We start from the raw sequence: 16479 nt of genomic DNA, 5'->3' as shown, positions 1-16479 counted from the left end.
AAACTTTTTTTAAAAAACAACTAACATTACCCAATATTTTAACAATAAATAAAAAACAAGCAAGATCTACTATAAATATAAGTAATTAATGCTCTTACTGCATTAAGACCTATTACAAATCTCATGGGGAAACATAGCACTAAAACCCCTGTGAGTATTGAAAAAGTATATAAACTCACAAGAAAAGAAACAAATAGCAAAGCAAAAAAGTATATAAAAGCCATATTTTTTAATAATACAACTCATTACATTGAGATGCTGTTCTTGAAAAATGGTAAGTTACCAAAAATATAGAAGGAAATGAGGGAAAAGATTATGTATTCCCTGCTTAATGAGAGCTCCATAAAACACATGTAATATGTATCACGGGCTTTAAAATATTCCTGCCTTTTGGTGTAGTGGTTCTATTTCTAAGAACCTGTTCTGAGGACAAAATCTGATTGTACAGAGATGTCTTTCAACAAAGTCTTAAAATAGGGAATAAAACTATAAAAACAAACCACTTTTACAAGACTTGAGAATACTTAAATATTCCATAGAAGTGTATAATGAATTATTAAAATAATTTTTAAAAAGAAAGCTTAGTAACTTAGAAAATATTAAAAGTTTTTAAAAAGCAGGTAAAATGCTGTGTTGATAGCATGACCCATGTGGTTTAGATCAAAGCCTAGTTACAACTGATGGCAAAAGAGGGGGGGGTGCAAAACTTGGGGCAGGAGCCACTATCTACAAGGAAAGCTGAGTGATCTCAAGCCCTTTAGTGAGGGGTTTTGGGTAACCCCTTGTGCAGAATAAGGGAAAGTCCTGGTCACACAGATAAAAGACAGGTCACATGGGCTTCAAAGACAATGCTCACCTGCTTCCCAAATTTGCCTAAGAAAAAGCCACTGTCATATATCTGATGATAGCATGCATTATATGCAAGTATACAGAGTATTACCACCACATTAAATAATGACTATGATACACATACAGAACTACCATTTTCCAAATACCTGTTTCTGTGATTTCCTCTGAGTCTGAGACATAACGGCTCTGGAAGAAAGTGCTTCACATGCTCATATCAGCTCCTAACTGGAAGTATCATTTCAGAAATTAAGTTGAAAGTTGAGTTCCTAATACAATTGGAATTCCAGCTCTGTGATGTATTTAAGCTATGAATTGGCATTGCAGAGAATTGTTTTACTGCGATCATTTCTTGGGTCACTTGTCTTGCTAATTTTGAAACAAGAGTGCTTTCTTGTTTTTCTAACTCAGGTACTGAAAAGAAATTTCCAGTAAGGATATAACATTTTCTTATAAATTTCTTTGGAATCAATGAATTGCATTTTAAGTGAACTGCATTTGCAGGTTTGTGGAATGATGCCAAATTTGTATTTTAAAAATGTAAACAAAAACCACAAACAAACCTTCCTCTTTCTATTGCTGATGACTGTAATATACACAGTTCACTGTGTTGCTTAACAGATTTCAAGTAATTTTCCTGTAATTGCTAATCATTTTAGTGGCATGAGGTTAGCAATCAATAATCACCTGAAACTGTTGAAAATAGGTTCCAGGATCAATAGAACATTCTTCTTCCCATGGAAACAAAGCTCACTCAGATGGCTATCCTCACTGTTCCTTTCTGTTTTGTATTTGTTGTAGAGTCACAGGCACATTTCTTACAGAAAAAACAACTTAGGGAAATAGACAAAATGTCTCTTTACCAACAGCATGACAGAGATGGCATTTGTTACAAAATACCTATCCTAAAAGAGGCAGGAGGAGGTATACAATTTGGTACAGATGTTATATTTGCAAAATAGAGTTATTAATTTCTGATGAATAGCTATGTGTTGTCACTGGTCCACCTTCTTTTTTTTTTTTAATTTTATTTATTTATTTGACAGAGAGACAGAGATCACAAGTAGGCAGAGAGTCAGGCAGAGGGAGAGGATGGGAAGCAGTCTCCCTGCTGAGCAGAGAGCCCGATGTGGGGCTCGATCCCAGGATCCTGGGATCATGACCTGAGCCGAAGGCAGAGGCTTTAACCCACTGAGCCACCTAGGCGCCCTGGTCCACCTCCTTTTAAAAGTATTTTAAAATATATTACAAAGACATATACTTATCTTGGTAAGTGTAATTCTACTAGGAGTTTATTTTTAAAGACACACTGAAATAGACGATGCAGAATTTTATCTGGTTGAGACAAAAGATTCCATCAATAATTGTTAGCTTCATTTTTATTTCTTTAGGTACTGAAACATTTCAGTTACTGAGGATGAAGAGGAAGAGGAGTTATTTCCTGAAAAAATATAAAAATATTTACAGTTGTATTGCATAAAACAGATTTTCATATATATCCCCCCTGTTAAATAGAAAGCAGACTTGTGTTTATTATAAAGTTCATTACCATGTCTACAGATAGATGTGTTCTTGCATATTTTAGAAAAGCCATCATTTAACATTAAGAAAACTAAACAAAACATTTAAAGATGTTAATGTATTTTCGTGGTTAAGAGTCAAAAGAGATTCAGGAAAGAAGGGAATCCTTTTGTTGTTCTTGCCTTTGTTTTCTGGAGAGCTATTATAGGCAGGTTTGTCTCCTGTACTTCAGTATTTTGGAGGAGATGATCTAGAGGTAGTACTCCTAAAAATTTAGAACCGGTGTCAAGGCTGAGCTTGAGATAAACACAGGAGACGAGTAGTAAACGAGAGAGAAAGAGACATTTGGAAATTAGAAAAGTGATTTAAAAGAAGAAAGCAGCATGCACATCACACAAGTGGGTGATCTCTAGAGATATCCTCTTTATTCATGTAAATATCCCCCCCTCCCCAAACCTTCAACTTACGTGAACTAAAGAGGAAAGGGGGGAAAAAATGGGGGTGGGGGAGATAACCAAGAAGGAAATTTAATCTTGCGCTTTGGAGTCTGCGTGTGAGTGCCGGCTTGCCGCCTACCCTCGACGCCCTTGGGGAATATTCCTTGGGAAGAAACTGGTGCTCCTCTCAGTCCGCTCAGCACCGATTCCAGGAAGGTGTAAGATCGCGTGGCTGGGACGGGAAGGAAGGGTTGCCGCTCATCTGTTGCACAGCCCGAAGCCGGAGCAGGCAGCTGCTGAGACGCGGTCGGCGACCCACCGCTCACCCCGGGGCTTTCGGAAAATAAAGGAAATCAAGTAAAAACCGACGGTCTCCGGCGGACACTCCTTAGTTAAGATTCCGCATGGACGCCACTCTTCATTTTACAAATGGACTCTCAAGTCAGTGGGCCGTGACCAACCAAGGCTCCGTGAGTCACAAGCTGGGAACCACCACGTCTCATTTACAGCAAGTAAGTTACTGCCAACTTTACCAATATATGGCATTTCCTCTCCGCACTTTGGTCTTATTTTAGTACGTGAACTCCACAGAGATTGGCCAAGAGATAACTTTTATCCTGAAATCTCAGAACGCTGATGCAAGCATCACACACACGCACACGCACGCATGCACCCCCCCCCCCCACACACACACACACTCGCACACTCCCCACCTGAAGCCACCGAACCTCGCGCTCTGGGGCTGGTGCGTGTTTGGGGTTTTTATTTAATATTTGGAAACTTACTGAGTTTCTATGCTTGTTGGAAGGACCGGGCTGGGTGGGGGTGGATGGAACGCTGTGCCTCATCATTTATTCATTGCGACTGTCTCAATTGTTGACACTAGTGGCAAGCCGCAGACTCCGGCTCTAGCAGGGGAAGTCTGACACCTTGAGGACGGGAGAGGGGGTGCCGGGAGCCCAGAGGAGCCGGAGTGGGAGAAGCTTTGAGAGTTCCCGGGTGGAGGTGGGAGTAGGGGTTACTTTTTTCAAGTCGGGCGACCTGCCTTCTGGGTGCTGGTTCACTGGTTTGGGAACAGAACGTTCAGGAGCCGGGTCCCCGCGCGAATTGAACTCCGTCGTCTCTGCAGAGCCCGCCCAAAGACTAAAGGTGTGTCCGGCCGGCACCCAGGACCACACCGTGGGTTCTGGCCGCTGACTTGGCTGGACGACGGCCGGTGTGGTGAGCGCGCCTGCCCAACTGGCTGACCTCAAGGAGTTGGTCCAGGGAGGCGGCGGCTGTCTGGGGGCAGCGGAGCCGGGGACCCAGCGTCAGCGCCCGCCCGCGCGCGGGTCCCGTCCACGGCCACGCAGAGCAGTGCGTGGGACGCGCATCTTCACCCGCGGTCCCTACCCAGTACGGTCTGTGCGGACCCTGAGTCGGGCAGCCGCCCGGGACAGAGGGCGGGGTATCTTCCTCCGGACTCATCCGCTGTCAGCCGTGGGAACGCTAACTTTATCCCGAGGGATCGGTGGGGGCGGGGGTGGGCGAAGTTCTCCTTCCCCGGAGCTCACCTCCCCCTCCGGAGCTGCCCCTCCCCCGCCTCCCATGGCACCGCTCTCAGAGCATCCTCACTCCGCCCAGTTCGGTGCCAGCTGCGTGGGCTCTAGCTTCGTGCGTTTTCCTTGGAATGCTCCAAAACTCGGCAGCGACTAAGGAAATCCCATTGGAATTTGCCGGGCGTGCTCTCACCCGGCATAGCACCCGCGCCGCATGTCCTTGGATCGATCGCTCTTCAGCCAGAAAATTGCCAACTTTGCAGGTAAAGAGGGAGTCGCCTCAGAGCTCCATTTGACCGGAGCTGCACCTCGCCTCCTTTCTGGGATCTCGGTTAAGTTTCTCAAGCAGCCTGGGAAGCCGGCTCCCTCTTGGGAGGCGGACATCCCTGGGGGGTTACGAGTTCAAAAGGCTCGGCTGCTTGGTTTCTCTTTAAGGCTCCAGACCGGATTTGTGAAGCTTTTTCTGTGGTTGACCTGGGCTGAGCGGGAGTTTGGGGATGCTTCTCAGCCTTTCAGTGCATGCAGCTTTAAAGCAGGGGAGAAGGCGAGGAGTGAACCCCTGGTGTGACTTATATGGTAAACAAAGCAGCTGCAGCCACGCCATGGTGCTGGGGAAGAAGGCTGTTTTTAGCCTTTTATGCGTTTGGGGAAAATGGAGATCTTGGTGGCCCCTGGGCATGCATGAGTGAGCCCTAGGCTCACTGGCACCTAAACTGGGGGAATGAAGAAAGGAAAGTGATCAATTTCCTGTCGATCAATTACACTCTGCGTCATTTTCATTCTCTATCAAGAAGCAGAAACACTTTTATCCGTGTTGCTGGACCAACGCTAGGGATTCCTAGTCCGCTTGGCAACTGAAATTCCAATTAAGCCAATGACCCTGTTTGCTACTTGGGTAAATCACTGAGATTCACAGCACAACTTGTTGTTCCAGCTGTGAACTCAGCTGCCTTTTGTGACTAGAGACTAGAGAATACTGGAAAGGGATGGAAGATTTGGGAGAGATTGAAAAAAGGGAGCTCTTATCTTGTCTGTGTTCACTATGTTGTATCCACTGTGATGCAACCTTGTTCACATGGTTTCTTAGAGAGACCCTTCCCATTAAATTCCACAGCTATAAAATGCAGCAGGTTGCTGCTGTTCACTGAGTAAGCACCAAGGTGGGGGAGTGGGAGGAGGCAGAGCAAGGCTTACTTGTTTAATTAAAAAATAAATTTCGAATAGACTTGTAAAACTGAAAAAAAAAAAAACATATCTTTCGGGTTTCATACAATTTCCGGCTTTTCCATCATTGTAACCACAACAGAACATACTACATTTTTTTTAAGAAAAATGGTTAACTAGGTTTTTTTTTTTTTAAATAAAACTATGAATTAGACAATGAGAGTAAGAAAGTGTGGGCGGATATGTTAAAACATTGAAATCATCATCTCTGTTATGGTTTGCTATTTAAACTGACATTTGTAATACCTACTTCTAGTCACCTGGAGAAGCATCCCAGGAAACATTTCCCCTTAAGTAATGATGGCAAAGAATCGAGATACACGGATAACTAGTACTTCCGATACTAGAATCAAAATTCAGATAAGACATTGTTAAAGAAACACTTAAAAAACTGTACTTATGAATTAGTGCGTTTAAGCCAAATCAGCACATCAGTAGAAGTTAAATGGGCTTTATCAAAGTATTTTATGTAAATGGCTTATGTTAATAAAGGTTAGTGCAGGTAGAAAGAAAGCAAGCACTTACACTGCTTATGAATAAGAAAACATAGAGCTGGAGAGCCTTTCAATAGAGCTCTCATCAGAGCTCAGCCATTCTGCAAACTCGCTGTCGTGGAGTGAAGATTTATGCCAAGAAAGTTACCCTCAAAGAGAAACACTAACTCGTTAATGAGACTGATACACAAGAGGTGCTTAATATTTGAGTGAGTAAATATAATGAATATACCATTAGATCACTAGACAGTTCAAACAAGGCGAAGCAAAAAGATGTATAATTGCAAATTTAGAACAGTTCTTCTTTTGAAACACGAGCATTCATCAAAGCAGAAAGTAAGCTCAACAGATAGAAGAAATGTCTCTTTAGTAAAACCTTTCAAACATTGACAATGTTTCTAAAAATCTCTGGTTTTGGAAAATAAGATGTTTTCCATTTACTCGCTTAATGGTTCTCAAAGATTTATAAAAGGTAAAATAGATTTCCATTATATATAAGCTGTAAAATTTTGTAATTTTTATGATATTTACTTTTCTGTTGTAGTTATTTCCAGAAGGTCAAGTTCAAATTCACAGAAAAAAACTGTGAGAAAATGAAAGTTCTCTATGAATTTTATGGTCACTTTGATGTTGAAATAGTAAGAGATCAAATAACTTTCCATGTAAGATAACCTTAATTAATTCATACTTTACATAAATAAGAAATATCTGAAACATTGCTATTATTCTTTCTGATTAAGAGAAATTCAAATATCTTATAGATCTTGTTCAGCACACACATTTATACTTTGAAACCTAAAGTCTGTTATAAGCATGATAAATTTTTGTTGAAGTATAATAATAACTTTTAGGATATGCTGATTAACCCCCTGAATTAAAAATATTTTTATAAATATATTGTTGAGAATATTGGCATATTTTTATAACTGTATGTTTAATTGCCAGGATAATTTATGGCAATTCAGATTACCAACATTACATTCAACAGTTAAAAGCTGATGTAATCTATCTTTTCTAATTACTTCATAGATTGTAACACAAAGATATACACACATCTTTTCAATAGTTAAAATTTTGAATATCAATGCTCAAAAACATGAAAGATTCTATAAATATAGATATACAAAAATTGCTGAACAGTATAGCTAGGACAGTAAAACAGTGGACTGAGTATTTTCTTATGAAAAGATGATTTTTTTTTTAAAGCAAGCTAGGTGACAGGAAATGTAATAAATAATTAAATCTTTCTTTTACAAATTCATTATTGCTAAACATTTTATGAGATCAGATTCTAATGTGCATCTTCACTATCTACCTTGTATTGTCTGGGCTAAGTTGAAGCCAGTGCTCTTCACCTTCTTAGTATCTATGGAAAACCTCCCATAAGCATTTTGATTGTTGTTGAAAATGAGATTGAGGAGACAGCTCCCAATAAAAAACTTGTCTTTTCACTTGATATGCCCATCACCTCCCCACCACAAATACACATTACAACCAGTTAATTCAACCCGACTTCCATTGGACAGTTGCTTCTATCTAGTGGTGATGAAAAATTGCTTCAGAACTCTTTCCCGTCCTTATGATTTCTACTTCTCATCCTCCCAGATGCAATGATACCTCAATATTTCAAGGGATTTGAGAATATTTTGATCAGGGATAGAGTATCATGGCTCTATCTTTTTAATCAGCACAAATATAGACCTGATCTCTGAGAGCATTAGTACTGCCAAAACCACTCTATGATGATTTAGAAAAAGGAATCATTCATTCGCTAAACTGAAAATTAAAGACACATGCTTTGAAAATATACCAATTTAAAACTACATTGTTCTCTGAAGTAGCCGGTAAATGAAGTGATCTATCTAAATTTTTTACAAATCTCAGTGATCCTTTTGTAAGTTCAGTTTCACTTAAATAGGACACAAAAAAGAGATAACGGTTTCGGTACTGGATCTGCTCTTGTAACTAAAATGTAGATGACATCCCACTAATATTAGTGTATGTTTTGTCTCCATTTAAAAAAACGTTTCCTGGGGCGCCTGGGTGGCTCAGTGGGTTAAGCCACTGCTTTTGGCTCAGGTCATGATCCCAGGTCCTGGGTTCAAGCCCCGCATCGGGCTTTCTGCTCGGCAGGGAGCCTGCTTCCTCCTCTCTCTCTGCCTGCCTCTCTGCCTACTTGTGATTTCTCTCTGTCAAATAAATAAATAAAATCTTAAAAAAAAAAAAAAAAACGTTTCCTTTGAAATATAGCAGTGTCATAGAGTAGTGGCTTCTCGAGGAGCAAAAGATGCCGTCTAGGCACAGTTTTACACATATAATTAGAAATGTTAATTAAAACATTAATTTAAAAATATGCCTTGATCGCTCATCTAGCACACTGCATTCTTTTCAAGAAATGGTGAGTGTAATGAAGTAAATCAGATATGCATTCATTATATTCTGCTTGTCATTTGCTATTATATTTTTTAAATATGTTGAGAAAGTCAACTTCAGTAATTTCCTTGAACAAATTTCATCAAAAGTTAAAACTTGCTTAAGACAGAAAACAGGAACTATTATGAAAAAAGAAAGGAGAAAAAGAGAGGGGCCAATATTTATGGGTACTTGTGTGCTGGACACTATGCTAGGAACTTTTAAAAAAAACTTTTCCTCTGGTTTATTTTCACATCTACCCTAAGACCCTACCCTAAACATCTACCCTAAAGGTATCATTGCCACTTTTTGAAGAATCTGAAAAGACTAAATTTCTAAAAAATCACAAAGCTGCTTTGTGGCAGAGTCAGGATTTGAACCCTCGTCTACTTGATTTTAAAACTGACACTCTTTTTATTTAATTCTTATGGTTCCTAAAATGAAATTAGTACTCTCTTAACAAGATTCATGAATTCATGGTATTCCTATAGCTATTTCTTTAATTTTTTGAATGTTTTAACATTGGGACATAACCCCAGTACGAATTATGAAACAACACTCTGTTAACAAAGCTCTAACATGTTCAAAGCAGAGTGGGAGCTAAGCCATTCACCTCCAGCAGGTTCTCAAATTATTTCCTTTCTTCCTCTTGAATATCAGTGTAATATGTATGGGAAGAAAAAAGGGTTTATTTTCATGGATAAAATTTAAGGTTATAATTTTTGTCTCTAAAGAGACATCAGATTACAATTTGTAAATACACAGGTCTCATTCCAAACTTTGAAGCACCTCTAGGCTGTTAATAAAGTATCTTTGTTTATAGAAAATGCAATCATGTTAAGACATGTTAGGTTTATGCTGAATCTTATCGATGGCATATAAAACTTCTAGACAAGTGTTTTGGATTTAATTTTTTTCTGAAATTTTAATCACCTAATTATTTTTAATGTCCCTTGGTATTTAATCAGGGGGGCTCTCATTCATACATCCCAGAAGGCATCTATCAGCTGGTAACACATTTTAAGAAATTGGCCACTTTTTTTTTTTCAAAGATATACCTGCAGTTAAAACAAATGTGATTATGTCCAAAGTCCTCTTGACATTGAAGTTTTAATGAAGTTTTAAGAATTTTGTTGAATATGGGTAATGCCATTACAAAAATTAACACTGAAATGGTACCCATTCAGTAGATATTTATTGAATATTAGTAAGTGAATAATTGAATAATTAGATGAATGACATACGAACAAATCCTTCATTTTTGCATATTCTGCCAAAGCTCCCTCTGTATATAATAAATTTTCTCTTATTGCCCCCTGTCCAAATGTTCTCCAAGCACTAAAGTCTAGTTCACTATTGCTGTTTCCTTTCTGTCTCCAGGTGTTGCGACTATAAATACAAGCACAACTCTTGTTATATTCTGACTTGCAGGTGTGTAAAGGTCTGTCTCCTGAACTAGACAGTAAACTCCGTTAAGAAACATAGAATATGCTCAAAAAATGTGTGAGTTTTTAACTGAATTAGACTGTCATAAATATTATGCTTTTGTCATTGAGCATAGTTAACTTATTTCACAGGTTTATACTACTGTAGTTGGCTAAATTTTGAGCATAATAAACATATAGATATACATAGAAAATATATGTACTATATGCATAGTATATATAAATAGAATGAAGCCAGCTATAATAATGACATTTCATTTGTGTGATATATTGCATACTGTTATTACTTCCTATGGTACAAAAATAATGAACCACAGTTACTCTGTGGATATAACTTCCAGTCGACTAGTTAGTTACTCCATAGTGCTCGCTTTCACAAGGTTTATGTAACTAGTTATTAGTGTGTTTTAGTTCACGTGGTGCTGTACCACAGTTCTTCAGGGAGAGTTTTTGTCCCATGACACTGTGGGAAGTGTGGTCAAAGTTGAAAGGGGACAGATAGAAGTATTTCTCAGGAATACCTACAGAACTAAAGAAAGCCAGGGACTTCTTCTGAGTGATTTTATTCAGCAAATTAAGTTGAGAATTCATGTCAAAGACTTGACAAGTACATAATGTCCAATTGTGGGTGGCATGAGTTTTTTGCTTTTTTTTTTCTTTTGATCTTTTCATTCTACTTCATTGAGAATACTATTGTTACAAATCAAGGTTTATGAAAAGTGTTCAGATACTCTGCTGCATTTTTCATGTATTTTATCTCTAAATGATAGTGGAGAAACTACACAAACTGGATCCTGGATTATAGTTCATAGCACATTGTACTGTAATTTTCATTTTCACTGTATTTGAGCAATTAGTATTCAGTATATGCTTGTTGAATAGATGAATGGAGTAAAGGAATGCATGGATGATTGGTCTGTTGTTAGCTGCTATGTTCAACCCCTATATTTCAAATGCTGTGCTTTCTAGTACGTGATCACACACCAATATGAAACTCCAAATGAGAGGAGATGAGAGGACAGGCATGACCATAGTGTACATTGAGTAAAGAATGGAGAATCCACTGTACTCCATAAATAGTAGCCATTTCCACTATTTGTGACAGCACAGGTATCATTTTATGTAAAGATCTCCTTCATGCTAGGTGGAATGAAGCTGCCTATCCTGAAGATCACACTGAAAACTACATTTAAATGAACTCTCTTCTGTGATAGTTGTAGTGTGACAAGCACAGTGTTATTGGGTCTTGTTTAATTTAATCTGGAGTCAAACATATCTATATCTGCATTTAAAAATAAACCAACATTAAAAACTGACATTTAAGTTCATTAATTATTAAAATCTAAACTATACATGAGATATACTATATAATAAATATATGATAAATTAATATAAATGTGTATTTTAATACATTTGTTTTTATATGTAATCTATTTTACATATTAGAAACAGTGCACACATATCTACATGTGTACAAAATGTACATAACAAAAAAATTGGGGGACTGCTCCTGGGTGATAAGGTCTTAAAGTAATGATCAGAATAATTATCAGAAACTATGAGATACAAATAGTTAGTAGAGTGCAAAGTAGCCCATCAGAGAAAAGTGAAGTTATTTGCCAATATCAGTGTCCCCGTAGCATGGTTAGATATGTAATGAATGACTTGGAAGGTCATCTAGTTCAAATCTTTTTTTAAGCAAGACTCTCAAATTTTACTAAATAATTTTTATAATATACTACATACATATATAATATTATATATACACAAATATAGGGTATTTTATTGAGGGCTTATTTAATGCATGACAATCACTCTTCTAGATGCTGGAAATACAGAGGCAGATGTTTTACTGTTTCTTTCAGATTTCAAACAAAGGATTCTCATTAACTTCATTATCATGCTCCAGTATCCCATATTATCTTAGAGACATTGTACTATTTTATTGTTGACTGCTCTTTTCTTAGGAAAATAAAGAACTCACTGAGTAAAAATCTTATTAAAGTTTAATATTTTTAGCCTATACTTGTAATTTAGACAAAATAACATTGGGTCATATTATAAGAAATCCGAATACATCCTCCTAGCCTCAAACTACTATTTTCTTTAAGAATAGGATTTGGGTCTTCCAATTATAAATCTATGTTACATTTGAATAGCACAATAATGCTTTCCTTTTATATATAGAGAATGTTAAATTACCATTCAAACACTATGTATTTTAGGAAGTCAGTGGATTCCAAAGTGTTGATGGATTTATGGTAATAGATCCACGTTATCCAATCTTCCTTAGAACCAATGAAGCAAACATAAGAAGCCTGTTTTAGATCTAGGGATATAGTACCTTGGATGCTCAGCTCTACCTTTTGCCTTGGGATGTAAAAAAATCTTGGCTCAAGATATTCTTGAAACGGTGGTTCCATTCTAGAATCATCTAGAAGTTCTTAGTATCCACTACCAATGTTTCCTAGCTGACTCCTCTGTCTATAGCTGAGAATGTACTGAAGACCTAGAAACAGACCGAGTTTCTTATGGTCTGAAATATTTGGAACAAAGAAAGGGACTGGACTAGTTACCTTAATCTTTGATTAAAAAACAAAACATTTTTTGCAACCCCTTTTTTGCCAGAATTTTTGCTTTCTGAGAGTCTTCATGTGAAATAATCAGAGTGCCTACCTCTAAGCCTCTGAGAACCTCCATAGTTAAGGAGAAAGAAATATTTCGAAAGAACAGTCAAATTTCAGGGTTATTATTGCTCTGTAGGGTATTAAATAGCTTTGTAACTTAAAAAAAATAAGATATGTCTCTATATATGTGCTGAATAAAAAGAAAATGTTGGCAAAGGAAAAAGACTTACTTGCTTATCTAGTTCATTTCAACCTCACAGTTTAACATTCTGATTTGTAATGTGCAAGGTACTTAGCTGAACGGCATACTTTCATTTAGCACTCCAGCACGTTCTTGGAACAAAGTGAACCAGCAAATGATTTTGCCCTTTCATGAATAAAAGAAGGTTTAATGAAAATACATTTCATTATAATAGTATGCTTATGATAAGGAATTTTTCCCAACATACAAAATATCAACAACTTTAACATGAAGAATAAAAGCTTATTTCTATTCTCTTGTACTTAGCAATGAACCACTAAAAGCAGAATTTAAAACATAACTTTCTAATATACTTAAATACTTTCTTGCTAGTTATTATACTGCTGAATTGAAATATTGGGTACAGTTAAAAATCGGAAATTGCCCCCTTTAAGGTTAGTAGTTAATTGTAATAATTTTTGGCATCTGTTTTATGTTATAATATTTCAGCCTCTAATTTTATTTTTTTAGCCTCTGGTTTTTTATAATATAAATATTTGTGAAGTAAAAATAGAGACAGAGGACAATCTGAGAGGTAAACGATCTGAATATTTGAAATAATCCATTGTTGAATAATCTAGTGTATTTGAAATATAATTTTTATTCATTTCAGTTTATTTAAAGAAAGCTATTTGAAAGCTGAGCTACATTCTTACTATGCTCCTGGTCTTGAGACTCAAAATAAAATTTCATCTGTAAAAATATACCAGGATTGTGTGTCAAATATTTAATGTAATTAAAGAGAATCTCTAACTATTCATAAAAGCATTAGCTTTTAGAGGTGTTTTAAGGTCTGCCAGAATTTATTTTGATTATTTATTTTAATCAAAATGAAATGGATATACAAGTATGGCAAAGACAGTGGCTGCACAAAGAGTTTCATACACTCTTTGGTTCATTTCCAATGCAACATTCAGTCGTCATTATTGTTTGTACTTCAGTTCTCTACCAACAGATGGGCTTCCTGTTTGAGGCTGCACCCTCATGGACAGGAGGCTTATGACAGAGGAGTTGCCATATACAAATTCACAATCCCTGCTGGTTCACACAGACCAGGGTGCTTCCATATATAGATGGCGAGTATGATGAACATTTTTTTTTTCTGAATATATACAAAATTGTGGTAATATCCTTATTCATGGTTGAATTATGACTTATGATAAAACACCATTAATCGTCTTTTTTCTTTAGGTTAGAGATAGAGGTTTCTTTCTAATATATTTAAGAAAATTTGATATTAGGAAGGATTTAAGCAAAAGCTTTTTAAGGAAGGAGATTTCATATTGTCACATTCTCCCTTGATAAATAGAGAAAGGCACAAGGAATTTAATCTATTGTGTTTAAGAAAAAGGAGTAATTGCATTCTCTGTTCTTTTATGAGGAGAAAATCCTTACATAATTGGTGCTGGGATTTTTTAGCCATTTTTTTTTTTTTTTGGTTTACACTTAAATGAATGTTTACTATAAATTTAAGAATAAATAATAACAATAGTTACTATATGAATATTTTCAAATGTCTTTTGTGAAACATCAAAATACTTAACACATGTGGTTGATTCATTAATCATAGATAATCATTTATTTTAAAAAGAATTTAACATTTTAATTTTAAATCATGTAACTACTTTTTTTTTTTAAGGATTTTATTTATTTATTTGTCAGAGAGAGAGAGGGAGAGAGAGCGAGCACAGGCAGACAGAATGGCAGGCAGAGGCAGAGGGAGAAGCAGGTTCCCTGATGAGCAAGGAGCCCGATGTGGGACTCAATCCCAGGACTCTGGGATCATGACCTGAGCCAAAGGCAGCCGCTTAACCAACTGAGCCACCCAGGCGTCCCAACAAATACTTTTATTTCTTAAAATTTTTAGCAGTATTTTGAAAGTGTTTACCAATTATTTGAAATATAAATGTAAGACCAAACACTATAAAATATTTATCTGACTTTTGATGAACTGTTGTCTTTGTTTCTTGCCCTAGAGTGAGGGAGAGTGTATTTATCTTTAATTAAAATAAAATATGCATATGCTTTTGGGGGCTAGGGAGGCTCAGCTGGATAAACTTAATTTTCTCTTCTTTCCAAGAATAATTATAAATCTATTTTATTTTCGGTTTTAGTTTTCTCTTTTATTTTATAATTGCATATATTGCACCTGCTACTTTTGGATGCCCTCTCTTCCTTCTGTGGAGAACCAAGAGTTCTCATTGGCATGTTTAGTGTCAGTATGTTGGCAATAAATTTTTTCAGTCTTTGATTGAAAATGTTTTTGTTTTCACCTCACTTATAATGCTGTTTTCAATTTTTAGAGTATTCTAGATTGGGAATTATTTTCTTTACATATATCACCCAATTGACTTTCGACTTCCATCATTTCTGATGAGAAGTCAGCCATCAGTCTGATGGTTGTTCCTCTGAGAATAGCGTGTTCTTTATTTTTTTTTGTTGCTTTTATGTTTTCTCTTAGTCTTTTGTTTTTATAGTCTTACGATAAGTCTTTTGTTTTTGTAGTCTTACAATTTTGTTTTGTAGTCTTACATGATCTCTTTGGATTTCCACTGCTTGACATTTGGAACATTTCTTTAAAATGACTTCATAAATTTCACCGGTTTTAAGAAATTCTTAGTCATTATCTCTTCAGATACAGTTTTGCACTTTCCTTTCTTCTCCCTATGGCCTCCAATTACACATTTTTACCTTTTTACTCTGTCATATATCTAGCAGTCTTTTAATCCTTTTAAAATGTATTTTCCATCCATTTTTTCTCTCTCTTCTGTAATCTGGATAGTTTTGGTAGCCTTATTTTCCCATCCAAGAGTCCTTTCTATTGTTTTTACTATGTCCTATCTGCTGTTAAACTCATTTGTTAAGTTATTAATTTTAATTATTACATTTTTCACTTTCATTATTTTAATTTGATTTTTTATAGATTTTAGATTCCTCATAAAATTTTCAATTTTTCCATCTCATTTCAGAATATTGTTGAATAACACATTAAGTTTAAAGTCAGAGGCTAATAACAACAATAACAAGGCTATGTGTTAATCCATTTCTCTTAATTTTTACTAGAATGCCTCACATTTTTTTATTAAAGGTGGAAAATGTGATTCACAAATTGTAGAAAAAAAAATTATAGAAGCTTTGATATCTCCTCCCAAAGAGGATAAACGCTACCCTCTGACAGGCAGCCAGGATGGGAATAAAGCTCTTAATCCAGTCACAAACGAAGCTGTTTAGAGGCTAATTTTCAGACTTTGGAAGATTCTATGAATCCCTGGTCATCCCAACTAATATGTTGTAGTGTTCCAGGATCTAAGAACTTTGGCAGTTGGGTAAGACTACTTCTCATTGCAGGTTCCAAAAGAATGAATTTTGTCTTTGAATTTGTGTGAGATTGATGAATACTTTGCTCTACTTTTCAGCAGCTTTCTGAAAAATATCTTACTTATTTTCTTGCAGAGCTTACGATTTTAACAAATGCTTTGAGAAGAGTTATTGAGTGTGACACTCACTTCCATCTGTCTCCCTTTTTACCAGCATATAGGAATCTTGTATAAATGCCTTGAGGGGAAATTTGGTTTGTAGAAGGTCAATTCACCTCTCTACAACTTCTGTCTATCAGGAATCTTGGCTCCACAAGTCCTAGTTAGGTTTGCAACAGTTCTTTAGACAGAGGTTGGTTGGTTTGTTTATTTATATT

General features: G+C 36.4%; 1 protein-coding gene across 2 annotated transcripts in view; it reads left to right on the top strand.

Moving 5' to 3' along the window:
- The first annotated feature begins 3123 nt into the window (after window positions 1-3123).
- TRPC4 (transient receptor potential cation channel subfamily C member 4) overlaps window positions 3124-16479 on the top strand; it is a 203159-nt gene continuing 189803 nt past the window's right edge. Inside the window, exon 1 of one of the 2 annotated variants that reach the window (XM_047723236.1) lies at window positions 3124-3316. The gene's annotated coding sequence lies outside the window, so the exon portion shown is untranslated. Of the gene's footprint in view, window positions 3317-3858; window positions 4606-16479 lie in introns of those variants that run through there. The other variant, XM_047723235.1, reaches the window with a different exon arrangement.

The sequence above is a fragment of the Lutra lutra genome, chromosome 3 (assembly GCF_902655055.1).
Source record: "Lutra lutra chromosome 3, mLutLut1.2, whole genome shotgun sequence".
Taxonomy (NCBI): Eukaryota; Metazoa; Chordata; class Mammalia; order Carnivora; family Mustelidae; genus Lutra; species Lutra lutra.
The sequence above is the reverse complement of the archived record's forward strand: the minus strand, read 5'-3'. Positions and strand labels throughout refer to the sequence as shown.